At 49.9% G+C, this 20,340-nt stretch overlaps 1 protein-coding gene across 10 annotated transcripts in view; it reads left to right on the top strand.

Annotated features, from left to right (window-relative positions):
- The window catches only part of PLEKHA6 (pleckstrin homology domain containing A6), a 161,790-nt gene that overhangs the window by 44,604 nt on the left and 96,846 nt on the right, over positions 1–20,340 (top strand). The gene's annotated exons all lie outside the window — the stretch shown is intronic.

Raw genomic sequence — 20,340 nt, 5'->3', positions numbered from 1 at the left:
CTACTCCAAGAGGGGCCTTCTCCAGGGCCTTTCTCTGCTGGGGAAGGAAGGGAGGGACTTGGCCCAAGGGGCCCAGCCTGGCTGGCTATATGTTGAGAGGAGTTGTCTGCAGTCCTGGGCTGAGGCCAAGCTAAACACCCCCCTGCCCAGCTGCCTGAGCCATTCTGCTTTCCTGGACTGCCCTGGAATGGGAGAGACGGTGTGTGCAGAGGGGAGGTGGCGGGGGCAGGGGTTTGTTATCTGCAGGTTAACCCTTGGGAGGCCAAGGGGAAGGAAAGCATCCAGTGGGAAAGTGTCTTGGATAGGTGAGCTCATCCAAGAGCTTCCTCCTTTAGTGGAAGCTAGAATGGGGTGTGGGTGGGGAAAGAAGAGACCTTGGTCAAAGGGTCCAAAGTTTCGGTGAGACAAGGGAATAAAGTCTGGTGATCTACTACACGGCAAGGTGACTGTAGTTAATAATAATATAATTATAATGTATATTTTTAAATTGCTAAAAAAGCAGGTTTTATTATATTATATTTTATTTTATTTTTTGAAATGGAGTCTCGTTCTGCCACCCGGGCTGGAGTGCAGTAGTGCAATCTCAGCTCATGTAACCTCCATCTCCTGAGTTCAAGCTATTCTTGCGTCTCATCTTCCTGAGTAGCTGGGATTACAAGTGTGCACTACCGCACCCAGCTCATTTTTGTATTTTCAGTAGAGATGCGGTCTCACCATGTTGGTCAGGCTGATCTTGAATTCCTGGCCTCAAGTGATCCACCCACCCTGACCTCCCAAAGTGCTAGGATGACAGGCATGAACCACCACGCCTGGTCAAGAGTAGGTTTTAAATGTTCTCACCACAAAGAAATGATAAATATGTGAAGTGGTAGATACATTAATTAGCCTGAATCGAGAGTTTCACAATGTATACATGTATCAAACCATTGCATTGTACCCAATAAATTTTGGCAATAATTATTTATCAATTAGAAAAGAAGACCAAATTTGGAGTGATAGCCCCAGAACCATCCTCCATGGTAATCTTATGGGGAGCACAAATGTATGTCATAGGTAATCAGGAAAGTTGTTTGGAGTGTCAGGGTCTTTGACTCCCCTTAGCACAAAGATTTGAGATTTGACTGAGCAGGATACAAAGGGGGCTTTGCGACCCACTCATCTTGTTGCCTCTCCCCCCCACCCCCGGCTCTCCCACTGTGAGGGAGGGTTAGCTATGCTGTCTGCCTTTGTCCCTTGCCCAGAAGCATGTTCACCACAGGGGAGCTTTTCCAGGTGCCTGGACTGAAGCACGTCTGTCCTGACCGCATGTCTACTCCATTCTACTCCATCCCATCCCAGGACTTCCCCCAGAGCAGGTTCTAGAAATGGGATTCCCTTCCTTGCTGCCCCTGCTGTCCTATTACCGGTGGCCATTGTGTTCAAGACCTGGGGACAAATAGTGCAAGGCTAGGCCTCCTCAGAACTCATAACCTCAGAGGGACCTTACCATTTTAAACAGGCTGATTGGGAAAGCTTGTTAATGATCAAGAGCACAATGAATGGATGGTTTTTGGTTTTAAGGGAATTTTTTGCTAATGAAACCTTGGATGGAGGCCATTGAACTCGCTGGGTCTGGAAGTGGGTTGCTCACTGCATAGCCTGAGAAGGAGCTCTCCCCCAGGGCAGCTGGGGAGTAGGGGCCAGGAGGTTCCTCTCAGAGAGTAGGCTTCCTCCTTCCCTGCAGGCTGAGCCTGGCCTGCTGGGCGGTGAGAGAGGGCTCTGAGCTGGAGAGTCAAAGACTTGGGTTCCCAGCTGGCTTTGCACTCCCTTAAGGATGTGTAACTTCGGATCATTCACTATCCCCTTTGAGCCCTGTTTAAATCAGCTGAGAAGGAGGGATAATAATACAGCGCTTCCTCCTCTGGGTTATGTGAAGCTACAATGAAAAAGAGTCGACGTGTGTAAAACGCTATACAAATGTCAGAGATTATTATTAGTATTGTTACTGTTCTTAGGAGAGGCAGAGGACTGGAGTCCTGGGTTGGAGCTCTACTTTCACTTGAAAGTTTCTGCAGCCCACAGCTTCCTCCCCAGGAGAGTAAAGAAGGGGCCTTTGGGTGGGAATTGCCTGCTCCTCCAAGCCGCTTAGCTTTGGGCAAAGCCCAGGAGGGTTAAAGAAACCCTGGTCATCCTACAAACACAAATCCCAGGGCCAGGTCATTCTCCTCTGCCCCTGTCCCTTCCTTCCCCTTCTTCCTCACTCTCTTCACTCAGCCAGTTTTCATTTCCTGCCTGGTGGAGCTGGGGGCCTCTGGCTGTCCTGGGCAGCGTGCCCGAGGCCTGGGGACCTGGGTCTTCTCTGGCTTGGTTTGTCATTTGCCTTATCCTCACTTGGTGGAGGCATTGCAGAGCCTAACAGAAACCTCCTCCTCGCTAGGTGGGGCAGGAACTTTCATTTATGATAATGATACCCTGCATTTATAGAGCGTCTTTTCTGCTGAGAGCTCAGAGCACTTTCCTTCTATGCACGCTCTCATCTTTCTGGAAGTGCAGGCTGAGGGAAAGAATCACGGTGACTTTATAACTGAGGCTTGGAGGCACTGAGTGACTTGCCTTAGGTTATGCAGCCAGCAAGTGACAGCGCCAGGATTTGAGTTTCAGAGCTGGGACTGCTGCCGGGGTTAGTGCTGAGGTCCCTTGACTTTCAGCGAGGGACTTGTTGGCCTGCTTCCTTAGTGACTAAAGAGTGAGGACTGATGCCTGCTTGCCTGGCTTTGGTGTAGGTTGATTCAGAGGTAACCTCAGGCCCTGTGGTCCCTGAAGATCAGTGAGAGTGGGGAGGTGGGAGGTGGCGTGGCCTGCAGGCAGCTGTGCCCTGGCCATCTTGTGACTGCCTAGCATGGGCATGAATATGGAACAAGCGCCTTGGCTGAATTCTGGGTTAACCCTCTGTCCCCTGCAGCAATGTGCCCGCGAAGCGTGAGCTAGGGCAGGCTCCTTTGGGCTCCTTGATTGGCTGCATGGTCTGAGGCGGTGCCTCTTCCCAGCATTCCACCCTTCGGGAGGCAGGTGGATTAGTTCACTTGTCTCTCTTCCTGGAGCAGGCTGCCAGGAGTTAGGAAAGGGACCATTTGGGCATGAGGTGTGTTTGCACCCTGGCTCCTGCACACCTTTCTAGGCTGGTAAGAGCAGGCTCTCTCTGAGCAAACTGGGCTGGGGATAGACACTGGGGCCTCTGGGGGTGTGGGGCTTTGGGAGAAGGTGGGGACAGCCGGCTGACCGTTGACTCAGTTTCTATCTTCCCAGGGGCCTCTCTAACACTCTGCCCTCTGTCTTTCTTCCCTCACTCCTTACAGTTGCTTTCTTTTTCCTTCCATTCCTCTTTTCTCCCTTTTACTCATTATTTACTTGGCACATTTGGGCTCTGAAATAGCCAAGCATGGTTCTCTCACCTTCTACTTTCTCCCTTCCAAAGGACTTCTTCAAAAACCGAATATTCCTCCTCTCCCTTCTGAACTCTCTGTCCCCTTCGCCACCAGTTCTCTTTCCTCCAGAACGTTCTTCTCTCCTCTCCCAAGAGCTCTGGGATCAGTGGCACCAGGAAGTGCTAAGGGAGGAAGCAGCCTGGGAGGTGCCCGCTGTTTGCCCAAGGTGGGGTTGGCTGTAGCATGGGTCGCTTGGCTGGGCTGGGCTGGAGCATGGCCTTGGGTGCTCAGCTCTTCTGTGTTCTTGTTCTTCCCACACCTTCTGCCTCCTTTCTTCTTCCCATTTCCCACTTCTGGTACCTACCTAATGCAGGCAGAAAGGCAACAAGGCACTTGATCAGCTGCTGCAGGTGCTGCTTGGCTGAGATGCTTGCTTTTTTTTTTTTTTTTTTTTGAGACAGAGTCTCTCTCTGATGCCCAGGCTGGAGTGCAGTGGTGTGATCTCGGCTCACTGCAACCTCTGCCTCCTCAATTCAAGAGATTCTCCAGCCTCAGCCTCCCGAGTAGCTGGGATTAGAGGCATGCACCACCACCATGCATGGCTACTTTTTTTGTATTTTTGGTGGAGATGGGTTTTTGCCACGTTGGCCATGCTGGTCTTGAACCCCTGACCTCAGGTGATCTGCCTGCCTTGGTCTCCCAAAGTACTAGGATTACAGGCGTGAGCCACTGCACCTGGCCAAGATGCTTGTTCTTTCCAGACCCCAGGGTGCCCAAAGGCCAAAGTCAGTATGAGGCTGGAAAGGCTGTTTGTTTTCAGCTCCGAGCCGGGGTGATCTAGGGAAGGAGGAGTGTGGATTTCACCTCGGAAGACTGAATGGGGCTCCTCCACAACCTCATGGTGGGGCCTTGGGAGGACTGCTTCCTCTTCAGTGGCACTGGCTCTATCTCTGTCAAAGGCTCCGAGGGGATCTGGCTATAGAAAGCGAGCTGTAACTTGTCACAGTGGTTCTGCTGGAAAGGGAAGAACAGCCTGAAGATTCTCTCTACGAGCTCTCCAGGGCAGGAGCCCCAGAGACCTGGCCAGCTTAGAGGAGTTTATTGCACTATTGCCTAGCACAGTTACTCCTAATCTGTAGGGTCTCATTTATATTTTTAAAGTGTTTTGTTAGAGAATCAAGCATATACAAAAGCAGAGAGACTGATGTAATTACACCAGTGTGCCGAAGCTGCAGTGGTTTTGAAGTCATCTCTTGGTCAGTCTTGTTTCGGGTATATTCCTGGTCTGTTCTGCCCTCTGGTAATTTTAAGCAAATCCTAGACAGCTGAATATTTCATCTCTAAAGAAAGGGACTTCCATCACTTCTCAGCTTTTTGGCTAAGATTCAGTGTAAATATAGGGACCTTAAGAAAAATATCAAAATATGATCACATCTAAGCAAAATGAACAATTCCTTAATATAAGCAACTATCCTGTTAATGTTTCTATTTCCCTGATTAAGTGTATTTATTTTTGTAGTGTTATTTTAAATTTAGATCCAAATAAGGTCCATTCATTGTGATTGGTCTTTATAGCAGTTCTCCTAATGTGTAGGTATTCTCTCTCTTCTGAAGAAACTGGATTTTTTTTTGAGACAGGGTCTCATTTTGTTGCCCAGGCTGGTCTCAAACTCCTGGTCTCAAGTGATCTGCCCACCCCGGCTTCTCCAGTGCCTGGGATTACAGACATGAGCTACTGCATAGGATTTAGCTGATTGCATCCTCATCGTGTCGTTTAACATGTTCTGCTGTCCCTGTAGTTCCTGTAAATGTAGTTAGATTTAGGGCTTAATCAAATTCGGCTTCCTTTAATTTACTTATCTGTGGGACAGAAGCAAGAATCCAGCCGTGGTGTGAACATCCATCAGGAGGTGTGCGATGTCTGGTTGTCTCTTTTTTGTGTGTGATATTGGCAGCCTAGATGATCATTGCCTAGCTCCATTAATCCATTACAGGCTAATTGCCTATTAATGACTCTCTAATTAGATGTTGCTTCTTTGATCTCACAGTAAGTGATCTTTTGCTTTGGAAAGGGGCCCTTCCCTGGGAGGTGGTGTTGTGGTGGAGGCTCTGGGATGGCAACAGGGTGGCCCACTCCCACCTGTTCTAGCTTCTCTGTGGATTGTAAGATGGGCGCCCCATAAAGGCCAGGTTGGAGGTCCTGGAAGGAGTCCTTTGCATTGCTTTCCAGCCATGTTTTAAGTCTTCGTACCGATGGAGGGAGTCAGAGCCCGAAACATTCCAAATAACTTTTCCAATTAACTATGAAATACAATTCAGCCATGTTTAATCAGATTAATGCTCAGACACAAATCTTTTCTGACTATCCCCTATAATCACCCCGGGTTCTTTCTACTACCAGTGACCTAATAGTAACTCTATAATAATAATAATAATAGCGTACGCTCTACAAAACATACGCACACAGGAAGTGGTACAGCACAGAGGTTAAGAGTGGAGCTTTGAGGTCAGCTGGCTTGGCCGCGAATTGTGGCTCCACCACTTTCTAGTTATTTGGCTTTGGGCAAGCTAGCTAACTTCTCTCTGCTTCAGTTTCTATCTTACCTTATAAGGTTGTTATGAATATTGACTGAGACGGTGGAAACAAAGAGCTCAGCACAGTGCCTGGTCCATGCGCTGTAAATGTCGGCTATTGTTATGTTGAAATCACCTACTCATAGCAATCTAGTATCTAGCTGCAAGAGTGTGCAAGACAGGCCAGAGAAGCAGCAGACAACTGAAAGTTGACTGTGAGTGGGTGTGGTGGCTCACACCTGTAATCCTAGAACTTTGGGAGTCCGAGGCGGGAGGATCACTTGAGCCCAGGAGTTTGAGACCAGCTTGGGAAACACAGTGAGAGCACGTCTCTACAAAAAGTTAAAAAAAAATTGTATAAAAAAAGAAAAGCGACTGTGTATCACAGACATAGGATTGTATGGTACTTGTTTGAGTATCCATCAATAAGGAGGTCTAAGCAGCGCTTAAAAGCAGCTTCTTTCCTTTTTACCTCAGCCAGGGTGAGTAGAAAACAGCCTGGGCTCCAGCTCTAATTTTGAGAATAATGAGGTTTTATCCAGAGAAGTCAGGAACTCACTTTCAGAAACACAGTGAGTCAGAGGATGTGCCTCGAATGGGAAAGGAAAGCCAGCCATCCTAGCTCTGATACCTGCTTTGTCCTTTCCTTAGGAACGGGAGGGAGCAAGTGAGGAGAGAGGTTTGGGGCTTGGCTTAGACCTGCTCTTGTATTTTTCCCTTTTGGAGGCCTGGGCTGTCTCTTGCCCTTGAGGCAGGCCCCCTGAGGCCTTGGTCTAGAGAGCTAGGTGGCTGTGCCTCCTCCCCAGGAGCTTGTGGTCCCCTGGGGCCTGGCACAGCTGCTCGCCCATCTGCCTGTGCAGATCAGAGATAGAAATCTGGAGTTAGACAATTGGACACCACAATCTGCATGGACAGAGAGGGAAGCCTACTTGCAAGATGCCAATCAACCATGGGGCTCCCAGTGCTCTCTGGGGCCTCAGTGGGCCAGAGACTCCAGGCCAAGAGGGGGTCCCAGAAGGCACCCGTCGGCATCAAGGCTCATTTGCCCTGTGCTAGCTCCTTATCGCTGTCTACTTCCTGTACCTCTTCACGTGCTGCGCATTAGAGACACAAGACATCCTGTGGGCCTGAGAGGGAGACAGAGAGGAATGGAGCTGAGGATAAATCGGGAGCGGGGTCTCAGTGCCAGGTGGGTGGGGGAGGTAGGAAGGACAGACAAGCAGAAAGCCCTGGTCCTGCTTTCTTGGGCATTAAATGAGGAAGAATGGTGCACAGTGAATGAGATGAAATGCTGTATTCCTGTTTCACTGGGTTTGCGCCTGTTACATCCTTGAGCTACTTCTTTTGCTGGGAGTTCAGCCTTGTGACTCAAGCATGTGAGCAGAGAGTGGCAGGGTTTCTATCCCAAGAGGAGGAGGAGGGGGTGGAGAGAGACTGGGGAGAGGCTGAAACCCAAGTAGCTGCTTTGTCCATGATTTGCTACTACAGAGGCTGCTGTACTGAGCAGGCTTCTGCCTGGACCACTCCCTGCCTAAGTGCGGAGCCCCAGGGTTTGAGCAGTAAGCAGATTCTCGCCCCATTTGGATCATATAGGAAAGAGGGAGCCAGAGTAAGGATGATGAAAGGCAGTGAATGCTGAATGAGGTCAAGTCCTAGTGCTGAGCTCCATGCTGGCACACAGAAGGCACTCATGAAACATATATGGAGTGGATGAATGAATGAACCAACCAAGGAGAAGGAAAAAGGGGTTTGATTACATTTATCTCTGACTCTTAATTCTCTAGCTTGATCCTTAGCAGCTGGATTTAGGGCTTGGACAGCAAAAGTTATTTGCTAGAAATGTGTTGTGAGTGGGGGTAAGGCTCGATGATCTGTCACCCGGAGCACTGCTTTGTGAATTCATCAGGCTTTTGGTTCTCCTCTTTCTCTTTTGTCTTCATGCATCTGTGGTGCTCACTTGGATGAGGGGTGGCATGGACAGGGGAAGCCACGCGAGGCTTGTTAGAATGAGAGTTGGAAGCCTCTGTAGACTCAGCGTCTGTGCGCTCATGACCCTCTTTGGGTTGCAGATACGGGTCTCGGTTGTCTCTGTTTCTTTGCCAGAGCTTTGCACATAGTGGGCACTGATAGAACATTTGATGAGCTAATATGTGACTGTGTGTTGGCACAGGCAGAAGGGAGAAGCTTTCTTCTCCTGGCTGGATTGTGTTTAAGGGACAGGGGAGGTGAGCATCTACTTGTGCCCTCTGTTCTCCACAAACTGAAGGGCACAGTTGGAACCGGGCTCTGTTTCAGCTGGCAGAAGGGGGCATGGAACTGGAGCTGCCCTCAGCCATGGGGAAAGTTGGCCACAGAAGGACTGGACACGTGGAGTGCTCGGAGCCTGCCTCACAAAGCAGCTTAGGAGAAAATTAAGTGGACTCAAGCCAGGGGAAGCATGGCTCACTGTGCTGGATGCGTTAGGGAGGGGGCTGAGCAGGGTGAGGAATGGGGCTCACTGTTGGCACAGGGACTCTGCCCCTTTTGTGTTCCGCCAGCCTATATGTTAATGGAAGCCCAGTGGTGCTTGGCATTGGCAGCCTGGAAATGGCTGCTACTATCTTTCCCCATGCTGCCCTTCCACCCCTTCTTCACCTGGGTCCTGAGATCTTTGCAGGACTAAGTGACCTTGTGACAGGCAGAGCAGAGTCTTGCTCCATGGCCTCCTGGGTTTGCTCATAGGCTACTCTAAGAAACCACCAATCAGGAACTTTCTCAGGGCTCAGGGTCCTGAGCACCTTTAGAATTTTCTAATAGGGGGCCAGACACAGTGGCTTATGCCTGTAATCCCAGCGTGTTGGGAGGCTGAGGCATGTGGATCATGAGGTCAAGAGTTCAAGACCAGCCTAGCCAAGATGGTGAAACTCCATCTCTACTAAGAATACAAAAAAATTAGCTGGGCACAGTGGCAGGTGCCTGTAATCCCAGCTACTCAGGAGGCTGAGGCAAGAGAATCCCTTGAACTCAGGGGGCAGAGGTTGCAGTGAGCCAAGATCATGCCACTGCACTTCACAGCCTAGGTGACAGAGTAGGACTCTGTCTTTAAAAAAAAAAAAGTCTCTAATAGGATTTTGTCTTCCAGATAGGAAGGAAAACCCATCCAGATCTTATAGAGAAACCAAAGCCCCGTGAGGCAGGGACTTGCCTACAGAAACATGCGTGCTGAGGGGCTCGCCAAGCAGGCAGCTGGGCATTCGGGCTGCCAGTCCTGGGGCCTGAGCTCTCAATGTTTCTGAGCATGAAGGTCTCATGTGGTGCCCATTGGTTCTTTGTCAAAGCAGCGGTTTATTGATGTGAGATTTTTGGTAGGGCAACCAATTTGTCCCTGTGTTCTTGAGACTCTCCTGACCTGAGCACTGAAAGTCCTGGGCAAACTGGGACAGTCGGCCACCATGTCCCTACAGATTCTCCCTCTGCCAGCCCTCTAAACCCAGTTTGCATTTCTGTTTATTGTTTTAATTGCAGGAAACATTTCTTCCTGACATTTGTTTTCTATGGGCTGACCTCAGAGAGCTAAATTTGCAGATAACTGGGAAAAAATGTCACCTACCCAAGGTACCTGACACCAGCCTTTCTTGTCTCTCAGGAGCTCTTAAGACAATCCAAATAGTTGCATCGCTCTAAATGCAATTGGGGTAACCGAAGCACAGTGTGGAGGTGGCTCCTGCCTCTCCCTTGCTGAATGCTCTGATCGAATTCTCTATTTCTGCATCTCCTCTCTTCTAAGTAACTCCAGTATTATCTGATCTCCAGCCTCCAGTCTCCTTTACCCAACACAGTCTGTGAGCCAAAGGATGAAGACACAAACAGGTGACACAATAGCCTTTCAATAAATGGAGAAACTGATGTCTATGGAAGGTTTAGTAAGCAGTTGGCCTCAGGTGAGATAAAAACAGCATGCTCAGCATCGACTTCCAATTCGGCACCGTTAGACATAAAGCCTTCAGCTTTTGTGACTTCTGGAATAGTCTCTCCACTTTCACTCATTTCTTCTGAATTGTATCTCTCCCAGGTAAGACTCAACCTCGGAGAAAACTGTTTCTAAGTTCTCTTTATTTGGTTCCTTTCCTTGTCTTATTGATGGTGAGACATTTCTGTCTCAGCATGAGCTGCCTCTCTGATGAGGACCATAAAGTAGCCAGAGCTGGAGTTTCCTATTGCCCAGCCCTGCCCTTCCTATCCTATCCCATAAAGGAGTTATTCATTGAGGGCCCTTTCTTTATCCTATTTATAAATCTTTCCAGCACATCTTTGTCCCCAGTGACAAACCCATTCTATCCTCTACTTCAGCCTTTAAGACACAAAAATTTCCTTCCATCTTCAAAATCCCTTCACAATCCATAGCCCTGACTCTTACCAGCCATTCCTGGCAATCAAAGTCAGATCAAAGAACTGCCCTTTGCAGGACTGGCCCGTGGGTCACAGCAGGACTCTGCGGTGTGGACCCCAAAGAGGGCTCCTGACTTCCTTGTGCAGCTGAAATACAACCCCACTGGCGGGACTTTTATTGCACCTCATCACAGCTAGGAGTGACTCAGGCAGACTCAGGCAGAACCTGGGGGCCCAGGGCAGAAGTGTGACTTCAGGTCTCAGCACTCGTCAGAACACTCATTCAGTATGCTTGTCATTAGGATTGAGTGATCTCATGGATGAACAGTACTGGCCTAACTTGGTTAAGAGCACAGCTCTGGAGTCAGTCTGCTCAGGTCCTTGCCAAGTCCTGCCACTCCATCCTCAAGCAGGATATTTAACCTGATTTTGCCTCAGGTTCCTCATCTTAAGAGAGAGGACATAACAATAACCATCTCAAAAGGCTGTTGTGAAGATCAAATGAGTTGCATTTAGAATTATGCCTCTCATAAGTATACACTCAATAAATAGCTATTATTATAATACTAGGTAGCTTATGCCCTCCACCATTCACGTCTCTAGTAAGCTGTTCATTCATTTGACAAATACATACTGAGCATCTATTATGCACCAGGAACACAAGTATAACCTTGTTGAAGCCTTCCGGTGACACAGGCAGTTTATAATGCCCTCTAATTTCACATTAGCGTTCTTTCTTCCTAAATGTCCATTTGGCTGTGACAGCAGTTGAGAAGTCATCACTTTGGTCCCATCTAGCTCTCAGTGATTCTAGCCTGCATGTTGAGGGGTAAATGCCACTGGCCTTCGGCGCCGGAGGACCTGAGTTCCATTGATGATTCAGCTGGTAACTACCTGGGAGCTGTTGGACACGTTGCTTCATCTTTTTTGAGCCTCAGTGTCTCCATTCTACCTTGAGGGTGCTGCGGAGATAAGATGAGATAACTGTGCAAAAGTCCTATTAAATGTCAGGTACTGGGATTGAGCAACCAGAAGGCAGTCCTTGGGAGGGTGTCCCATCTAAGTGCAGAGGCGGGCCTCCCCCAGCAAGGGTCTGAAGATAACTCACATGAGTGCAAGCTCCTGGAGGGCACTGAGTGTCAGGCCTAGCACAGTGCGCTGTGGCACGTAGTAGATACACAGTTAATGCCTGCCACACAGTTGTGGACCCTTAGTAAATGTTTGTCAAATGCATAAATGTGACACAAATGGCTCCAACCAATGTAAAAGCAGGGAAGGCCTTAAGTTCCAAGGAAATGCAAAACAAAGGGAAGGTCAGGTTTGGACATGTTCTATCTGGGAGGACTTCCTGGAGGAGATGACTTAGATTTAGGACGGGAAGACCTTGCATCCATAAAATGACACTCCATGCGATGGGAAGCGCATTTGCAACATGTGTAGGGCCAGTTAGCTTGTTTGGGGTGGAAGAGCAGTCCCCGGAATAAAAGGAGTAGGATAGGAGTTTACATGGGCAGTAGCCACAGTAGGGTTTTGAAAGTACATGCTTGGCTGTGGGAATGTGAGAAGCATGTTTGAGAAGTGTGATTGTGTTTGGAGTGGACCACAGGAGGCCCATTATCTGCTGCCTGCCCATTAAGGAAAGAATCCCAGTGGCGGATAGCTCTGGATAATAGTGACAGTGGCTGACGCTCCTGGGGCCTGGGACTGCCTGGGACCGCCTGCTAAGCAGCCAGCTTCTATCGTCCACTAACGGCACTTTGAAGGTGGTGAAATCTGGATGGCACCAGTCTGCTGTGTGACCCCACTGGCTTCCCAAGTCACGGCGGGGAGCTGGTGGGGCTCATTAAGAGTCCTGGGAACTTCTGTGGTGTGGAAGGCAAGGGCACAGAGAACTTCCAGAGGAGGTAGGGCAGCTGGGACTAAGCCATCCAGTTTAGAGCCTTGAGGTGCATAGATCACCATTTCTTCTTTCCTCCCTTTCTTTTCTTTCTTTCTTTTTTTGAGACGGAGCTTCACTCTTGTTGCCCAGGCTGGAGTGCGATGGCGTGATCTCGGCTCACCGCAACCTACACCTCCTGGGTTTAAGCGATTCTCCTGCTTCAGCCTCCCAAGTAGCTGGGATTACAGGCGCCCGCCACTACGGCCAGCTACTTTTTTGTATTTTTAGTAGAGACGGGGTTTCTGCATGTTGGTCAGGCTGGTCTCAAACTCCCAACCTTAGGCGATCCACCCGCCTCGGCCTCCCAAAGTGCCGGGATTACAGGTGTGAGCCACCGCGCCAGGCCCTTTTCCTCCCTTTGAACAAGAAGTCTGGGCACACATAGGTGCTCGCCGTTAGTGTATGAAATTGGGCAGCATGAGACTAAGGCGTGTGTGTAGGGAGGTGGGTTCAGACAGACCTGAGGTCCTATGCAAGCTCTGCCGCCTGCTGTGTGACTTTAAGAAAGCTTTATAACCTCTCTGGGCACCACTTTTCTCATATATGAGAAGTCAGAGTAACAAAGGCTTTTGCCGGAGGGTTAATTTGAGGACTAGCTAAAGTACAGAGAACAGTGGCTACAAAGCACGTGGTAGAGTGCTCAGTGAGTAAGTGGTGGTGGTTTATGTTTTTAGTTTCTTCTTCTCAATATTGTTTAGTCTCCTGCTAAGGGAGAAAAGGCGGAGCAGGCCCTGCCAAGAGCCCCAGGGGCAGCTCCTGGGCCTACCTTTCCTGACTCAGCAGCAGGCTGGGCCCACTCGGGTCTGCACTGCCCTAAGCACTGGGGCCACCAGGCTGTGAGCTGCCCTCTTCTTTGTACCCTGGCAGACACACAGTGGACATTTATTAAATGCTTGTTGAATGAAAGATGCATTTGACATGGTCCTTGTTCTTTCAGGTTCACAGTCTAGCAGGGGAGATACACTTGTAAATAAAGAACGAAGAAAAATATGATGGGATGCACAGAGTGCTTTGCAAACACGGACGGAGGAAGACTGCCTGGGTAGAAGTAAAAAGTGGCTGCAGGGTCAGGTTTAGGTTGAACCTTAAAGTATGGGAAGGGTGGGGTGGAAGGGATGAGGTTCCAGCAGAACACGCAGCACGCACAGAGGCTGAGATGCAGGAGGAAGCATGCGCGCCAGAACTAGAGCAGCAGAGTCAGAGGCTGGAGCACAGAGCGCACTGCAGGGGCCAGTGGGGGAGGCCGGAAGGTGGACCAGCTTGGGAAGAGCCTTGACAGCTCTACACAGGAGACTGGACTTAATCCTTTAAAAGTTATAAGCAGACATGGGGCACAATCAATTTGCTTCCTTTCCTTTCCTTGCTCCCATCCTTATGGTCATGTACAGATGAGTTGAGGATCAGAGAGGCTTGTGGCCTGCCTGAGGGTGCACAGCATATTAGCTGTGAGGTCGGAGGGAGAGTCCAGTGCCTTTGCCTTTGGCTCCCCCTGAGTGGTGCTTCATGTAGTGGACTGTCCTGACAATGTTGCTTGACTCCCTCTACCATCCTTGTGGGCAGCCATGGCCTCTGGGTAACACTATTCCATATTCCAACCCGAAACAGCTGCCTTCTCCATTTAAAGAGCCCAGTGTGATTGAGCATGGACCTCCTGCTTCACCATCCGCCCCCTTCTTTGGCTCAAAGAAGAAGCCACAAGCTCCCTTGGAAATAGCCTCCTGCTTCATTTCCAGGTGCCCGGCTGCCTGGCATGCACCAGGCTTGGCTTGAGAACGTGTTTTTCAAAAAAGATCAGGCAGGCTTTGCAGAATGTAATGGCATTATTCTGGGTTTCTTGGGGGAAAGCTAAGAACCCCTCTGCGCTCCCCGCCCATCCTACATACACATACTCTGGAGATGCAGCTCCGAGAGTGCCGCCGGCCAGCCCCGTGCTGCGCATACAGGAGGCCTCCACTGAGCACGTGGAGGGGGCGGTTGGTGCATGATCAGTAGCCATGTGGGGAGAGATAGGGGACCCAGCACTTTCCAGAAAAGAAGGAGGAGCTGTGGGGCCCCACAGGGGCTCAGTATAAATAGGGCTGACCAGAAAGTCTCCCTATCTCTCTGCCCCAGGGAAATTCCAGAGAGAAGCTAAGTTGCCAAGTTATGGTTTCTAGTTGTTTCCCTGAGTCATGCAGGCACCAAGCCTGCTCAGAGCCCCTTCCTGTAGAAGCCACTCCTCCCTCCCACCCACAGGCTCCTGGGGAAGGCATGGCTCCTTCTTCAGGGCACTGCTGGCACCGGCTCCCCACCTGAGAAGCACCCCCCATGCTCACCCCATTTCAGGGGTTGGAAGTCAAGTGGAAGGGTCTACCCAGTGGACAGTGCACGCTGCCATCCTCCTAAATCTGCCTCCATCACCCAAGACAGCACCAAGCCTCCACTGAATGGGTGGGCATGGAGGCATGCAGGCCGGTGGAGCATAGCATTCCCCCAGGGAAGGGGCGGCCGGTTCTTTGTTCCCTTCCTTTGCGGTGGGAAAGGAGAGAATACGGACACGGGGCAGCAGTGCCTTAAGTCCTGTGGCTTCCTGGCCCCTTGGTGGCTGAAAGGCCACTCTGCTACTCGTGCTCTCTACTGACATCCCGGATAGATTCTAGGAGGACAGCCTGCTCCATTTGTCCCATTTAGAATTAGACCCAGAGGGGTGGTGGGCCATGATTCAGCTGCACTGGCTTGAGATGACCGTGCGCTCCTGGTACCCACTCACCCTTTTCCTCCCTCCCTCCTCTTCCCTGCCTGCCCTGTCCCTTTCTCCCTTCTCTCTTTCCTCCCTCTTTATGTCTCCCTTCTGCCCTCCCTTTCCTCACTTTCTTCCCCAAATATTTATCGAGAAATGTTTATATGCCAGATACCAGGAATGCGAAGATGAGTAAGACACGGCCACTGCCCTCAAGGAACTCGGAGTGCTGTGGAGGAGACACATGTAAACAAGTGACTGCAATGCAGGGCGACAGGCGTGACTCAGAAATACCTGCGTCTGACTTACAGACAAAGTGCACAGGATGGAGGGCCACTCCTGTTGGGTGGGGACAGGGGATGTATGGGGACTAGAAGTGCCTACTAGTTCTAAAAGAAGCCTGCCTTAACGGGACCGTCCCTCGCTTGCGTTCACACAGTTGCGACAACGAGCAAGTCTCTTAATGTCTCCTGATCTCAATTTCCTCAGTTATTAAAAAAAAAAGTTTGTTTGGAGCTTACCACAGAGCGAAAAGATATGAAAAGTCATGGGTTGTGCCGAGTGTCAGGAGATAGTTAGCCAGCTCTCATTTGTAAGGACGGCGAATAGGACACTGGAAATTTTGGAGGCTGACAGGCTGCTCCTCCTCCTGCGTCCCGTGTTATGAAATGTTCTGTAGCACAGGAAAGGACTGTGGGCGCCTCGCAGGGAAAGGAGAGTGAATCCACAGTTACAGCCCACTCCTGTCTTTCTCCTCTTTCCTTCCCACCACAAGTATCCACTGGGTTGATGTGGCACGGTGTCAGTTCTAGAGATGAACCGAGTACCTTGTTTTCGGGGGACTTTGCATGGCTATCAAGATGGGAAGGAAGCAAGGGCAGACTGGGAGAGCTAGGGACCACAGGAACTCGGAGACAGAGATTACCTGACTTTCTGTTCTCCCATTGACCGGACCAGAAACTGTCCCTCTCTTCACTGCGGGCTCACTCATAGAGTGGCCTCTGGCAAGCCATGGGTCTCTCAGGGCCGTAAAACCGGAGTCTTCCCCTCCTAACATGTCTGGGCCATGGAGAAAATGAAACGAGACATGCTCAGAAAGAACCCGAGTCTTCTAGAATAAAGGGTGCGGGAGAGATGTAATATCACCTAGTCAGGTTTATACTGTTCAGATTAATCGAGTACTTAATGCATTATACGGTTATGAGTCCTGTTAACCAAGTTTATTATCGCCAGCTATTGTAGTAGAAAGCTCTGGACTTTATAGTGGGAACCTGGAGGTATTGTTTCCTGAATTAAAGCCACTTGAAAATTAAATTGCTTGGATTTAAAGTGAGTGCCTACGAGACCACCCCTATGAAGCCACCCCTCTCATTGACAAGGCCAGCTTCTCAGTGGCCAAAACTTCGTAGGGCCAGCCTTCCCCTTCTATGGCTGCAAGGTGAAACAGACGCTATAGTCCACTGGTTCCAAGTCCAGACTTGGGAGGCAGAGTTCAAATCCCGGCCCTGATACTTCTTCTTCTTTTTTTTTGAGATGGTGTCTTTCTCTGTCACCCAGGCTGGAGTGCAGTGGCGCAATCTCAGCTCACTGCAACCTCTGCCTCCTGGGTTCAAGCGCTTCTCCTGTCTCAGGGTCCCGAGTAGCTGGGACTACAGGCGAGCACCACCACACTCAGCTGATTTTTGTATTTTTAGTAGAGATGGGGTTTCACCATGTTGGCCAGGCTAGTCTCGAACTCCTGACCTCGTGATCTGCCCACCTCAGCCTCCCAAAGTGCTGGGATTACAAGCGTGAGCCACTGCACCCAGTCCTGCTACTTTTTAGCTGTGTGGCAACTTAACCTCTCTATGGTTCGGTTTCCTCACTTGCACAGCAGGGGTAATAATAGTCCCGACCCCGCTGAATTGTAACTGAGTCCATCTGAAGCACTTGACCCTGTGCTCAGGGATCCTCTACCTGCTCTGTCCAGCCACTGCGCCTCCAGTCACTTCTGTCTCCTTCTCTAAAGCCGGGACAGACGCCTGTGAAATCTCCTGAGCACTGGGAATTGGACTTTAAGAACATATTGTCTTTGGAGAAACACTTCTTAGCTTCCCCCACGCTACAGAAGGATATTTACCTTGTAAGCGAAGATACCCATGCACGCAGGTGTAGCCCACATGCACTCCTGTGTGTAAGTGTATGAAATAACACTTTTATATAGCACCTGTGTCAAGCACTTTTCCAAATGCTCCACGAATATTAACAAACAGTCCTCACGACAGCGACATGAGGTGGATACTGTTATCATCCTCATTTTAAATTGAAGAAATGGAAACATAGAAAGACAAATGGCTGAGTCAGGATTCTGATACTGTGTGTGTGTGTTTTAACAAAAGGATCCCAAAATAATACTTATTCTTACCAAGTGCAGTATACACTGTGTTCTATTCTGTTCCATCAAATTTTTAAAAATGCATTTCTCCTATGTGCCAATTTGGATTATGTTTTACTAATTTGGGCTCCCAACTCACTGATGACTCCAAAGCCACAGTTTGAAAGGCAGGGTAGTGAGAGGAAAGCTCTGAGGAGAAAGAAGTGGCAGATTTCCTCCATGTGGCCTGTGTTCCAAGGTGGGTGGAGCTCTAGCTGGGAGTGTTGGTGGGGCTCTGAGATGGATGAGAAGGTGCCTCCTGTTTTCAGATGTGAGGTTCTAAAGAAAATAGGCCCAGACCCTCAGAGCTGGCTGAGGAGGCGAAGGCTACAGGTGGGGCCAGGCTTGCATTCCTGGTTGGGCAGATTCTGCTGATAAACTTTCAGAAGAGGCCTGGCTGCCGGCACGTCACTGGTTGTTATCTTATCCTTTTCCAGAGTGAAATCAGGAAAGGCCTTGTAAGCCGGAGCCCCTGCTGGAGCTAGGACCCAGGGCTGCTTGCTGTGCCTGGGGGCCTCGTTAGGCCTGGACTGGTGTTCTATCAGCAGGACCCTATGCTTAACTTTTTGAGACATTTTTATATTTACCAAGTTAGTTTATGCTCAGAAGAGCTGAATTTGGTAAGCGTAGGTTCCATTCTATTCTACAGGTGGGGAAAAGAGGCCGAGAGGTGCTCGGTGGCTTGGTCCAGGCTGGAGGAGACCGGAAGGCACCTCCAGACATCCAGTTCTAGTTATCTCTGCTGCAGATGGTAGATTATGTGATTAGCCTTGGAGACGTTTAAGGAGTAGATATGAAGAGGAGGCCACTTTACCTGTCTGGGGTTTGTCATCTGGCTCCTCTGTTCTTCAGCCCCAGTTGCCCCTGGTGAAATACAGTAGGGTTGATTGAGGCCCACCCTGGGATATCCTAACTCGAGGCCAAAGGAAAGAGGAATGAGCTGATATCTCTGTTGATTCCCTAGTGGGAAATGGGTTTAAATAGGTATATTTGATATCTGTCTTGAGTTCTCCAATGGGGAATGGGCTTACATTCCAGTCGGCCAGATAAAAGTTAAATCAAAGACTGGGAGGCCAGAAAAGATGGAAACTGAGGGAAACTGGGAACTTTTAGAAGGACCTCCATCTCTGTGGAGTAAGTTAGCTAAGTCACTGTGCCAGTGAGTGGGAGGTGGGGCAAGCTCAGCTCCGGAGGCTCAGCCAGCCCTGGGTGGTGCTGAGCGAAACTTACCCCTTCATATCCTGCACTGGCGCTGGGAACAAGGGATTGGGTACCCCTGGACTCACCCATTGAAAGCATTTCTCCCATGTCCCTATTCTGAGCGGCCTGCAGCTGTCTTTCCCGGCAGCTGTCTCCCTGAGCCTACTTGGGTTTCTTGTGGGCACAGGGAGTGCTCTGACACCCACTCTCCACATCCTGTCTCGAGAAAGCCAGGTTCTTACCCAACCAGGGCCTCTCCTCCTCTCATCAGTCCCGGTGTTTCTTTTAATAGTTTAAAAAGTTAGAAAAATATTTTTCAGAGCTTTAGTTGCTCCTGCAAAATTCTAGCTTCCTCCCACTGGGAGTGAGCCTTCAAAGATCATTTATCCATTGATCAACGAGAAAATATTTATTGAGCGGGAGCCACTTCACGCATTGCATTACGTGTATCCTGAGACTCCACAGTCTGGCCCCCAAATGCCCATCCAGCTTCATTTGGTTATGAGGAATAATCAAGCTCATAAATAGGAAGCATTCCCACAGTGTCCATAGTAAACACACAGTAGATGTTTCTAGAATTATTGTTACTTCCCAACACACGCCTTGACCTAGTCCAGGGACCCCAGCCATCTCCCGTCTCCTTCCTGTGACTCCGTCTGGAACACCCAGCCTCCTCCTCTCATGCTGTGTCTCCATGCTGCGGCCTCCCCGGGAGCCTCCCCGGCTCCCCACTCAATGCTGTCCTCATCCCAGGCTGCCTCTGATGGGAGGACGGTTTTGCTGGTTTGCCTTTGTCAGTATCCACTCTCTAGGTTAGGGTTTCCTTGAGGGCAGGGCCCACCTCTCTGTTCAGTCTCTAGCACTGTCATGCTCAGGACATTTCTAGGGAATGACTGGCTAACCTATGCCTACAGCTTCACGGCGGAGGGGGTTATATGTGAGCTGGGGGCGCTTAACCGAGGCTTTCTGGAAGAGGTGGCATTTGAGCTCAGCCTTAACATGGTGTCCACCTTCCTTCCCCTGGGAGATTTGGATTTAACAGGCATCTGGGGGAGAGGGAAGGGGAAAGACGCAGCCAGAGCAGGAATGCCTAAGGTCTTTCGGGGAAACATTGCAAAACTCAGTCAGGTTGAACTAGAAAACTTCCACATGGAGCCGTAGAAGATGACGTTTGAAAGATGAGTGGGGACGTGCTGCAGTGGGCCCTGGATGCCAAGCCCTGGAGATAGACCCTTCTATAGTAGGCAGGGGAGGGATGACCACTGAGGACTTCTGAGCAGGAGAGTCACACGATGAAAACAGCTATTAAGCCGTAGTCAATGGAGGGGAAATTGGCTTTAATTTTAAAGCCCAAGGACAGAGTCCTAAATATCCTCTTATCACCCATTTCAAGTACTTCTTGGTATCTAACCTAAATCAGTCCTGCTGTAATCAAAGTCCAGTTCATCTCACGGGAGTTGGAAAATCGCTGGACAGGGCTGTAGTTCTCTTATTTCTGCCAGAGAGAACCCACATATCTTGGTGTGGAGCAAGAGTGTGGGCCTGGGTTCTGAGCCAAGCTGGCAGAGCTCTGGGGCACGTGAGGGCACTGAGGCCTGTGTTGATATCTCTAGGGGTTGGGTTTAGAGCAACTGAAGCCCCCGTGGAATGAGAGCCCCTGGACCTGTCCCTGAGGTACTATTCCCTCCTCCCCAGTACCGGCATAGATGCTGTCCCTGTGAAA

Source organism: Aotus nancymaae, unplaced genomic scaffold, assembly GCF_030222135.1.
Source record: "Aotus nancymaae isolate 86718 unplaced genomic scaffold, 86718_ANA_hifiasm-v0.15.2.pri h1tg000039l, whole genome shotgun sequence".
In the NCBI taxonomy this organism is placed as follows: domain Eukaryota; kingdom Metazoa; phylum Chordata; class Mammalia; order Primates; family Aotidae; genus Aotus; species Aotus nancymaae.
Note: the sequence above shows the minus strand (reverse complement) of the source record. Positions and strands in the feature narration are given on the sequence as shown.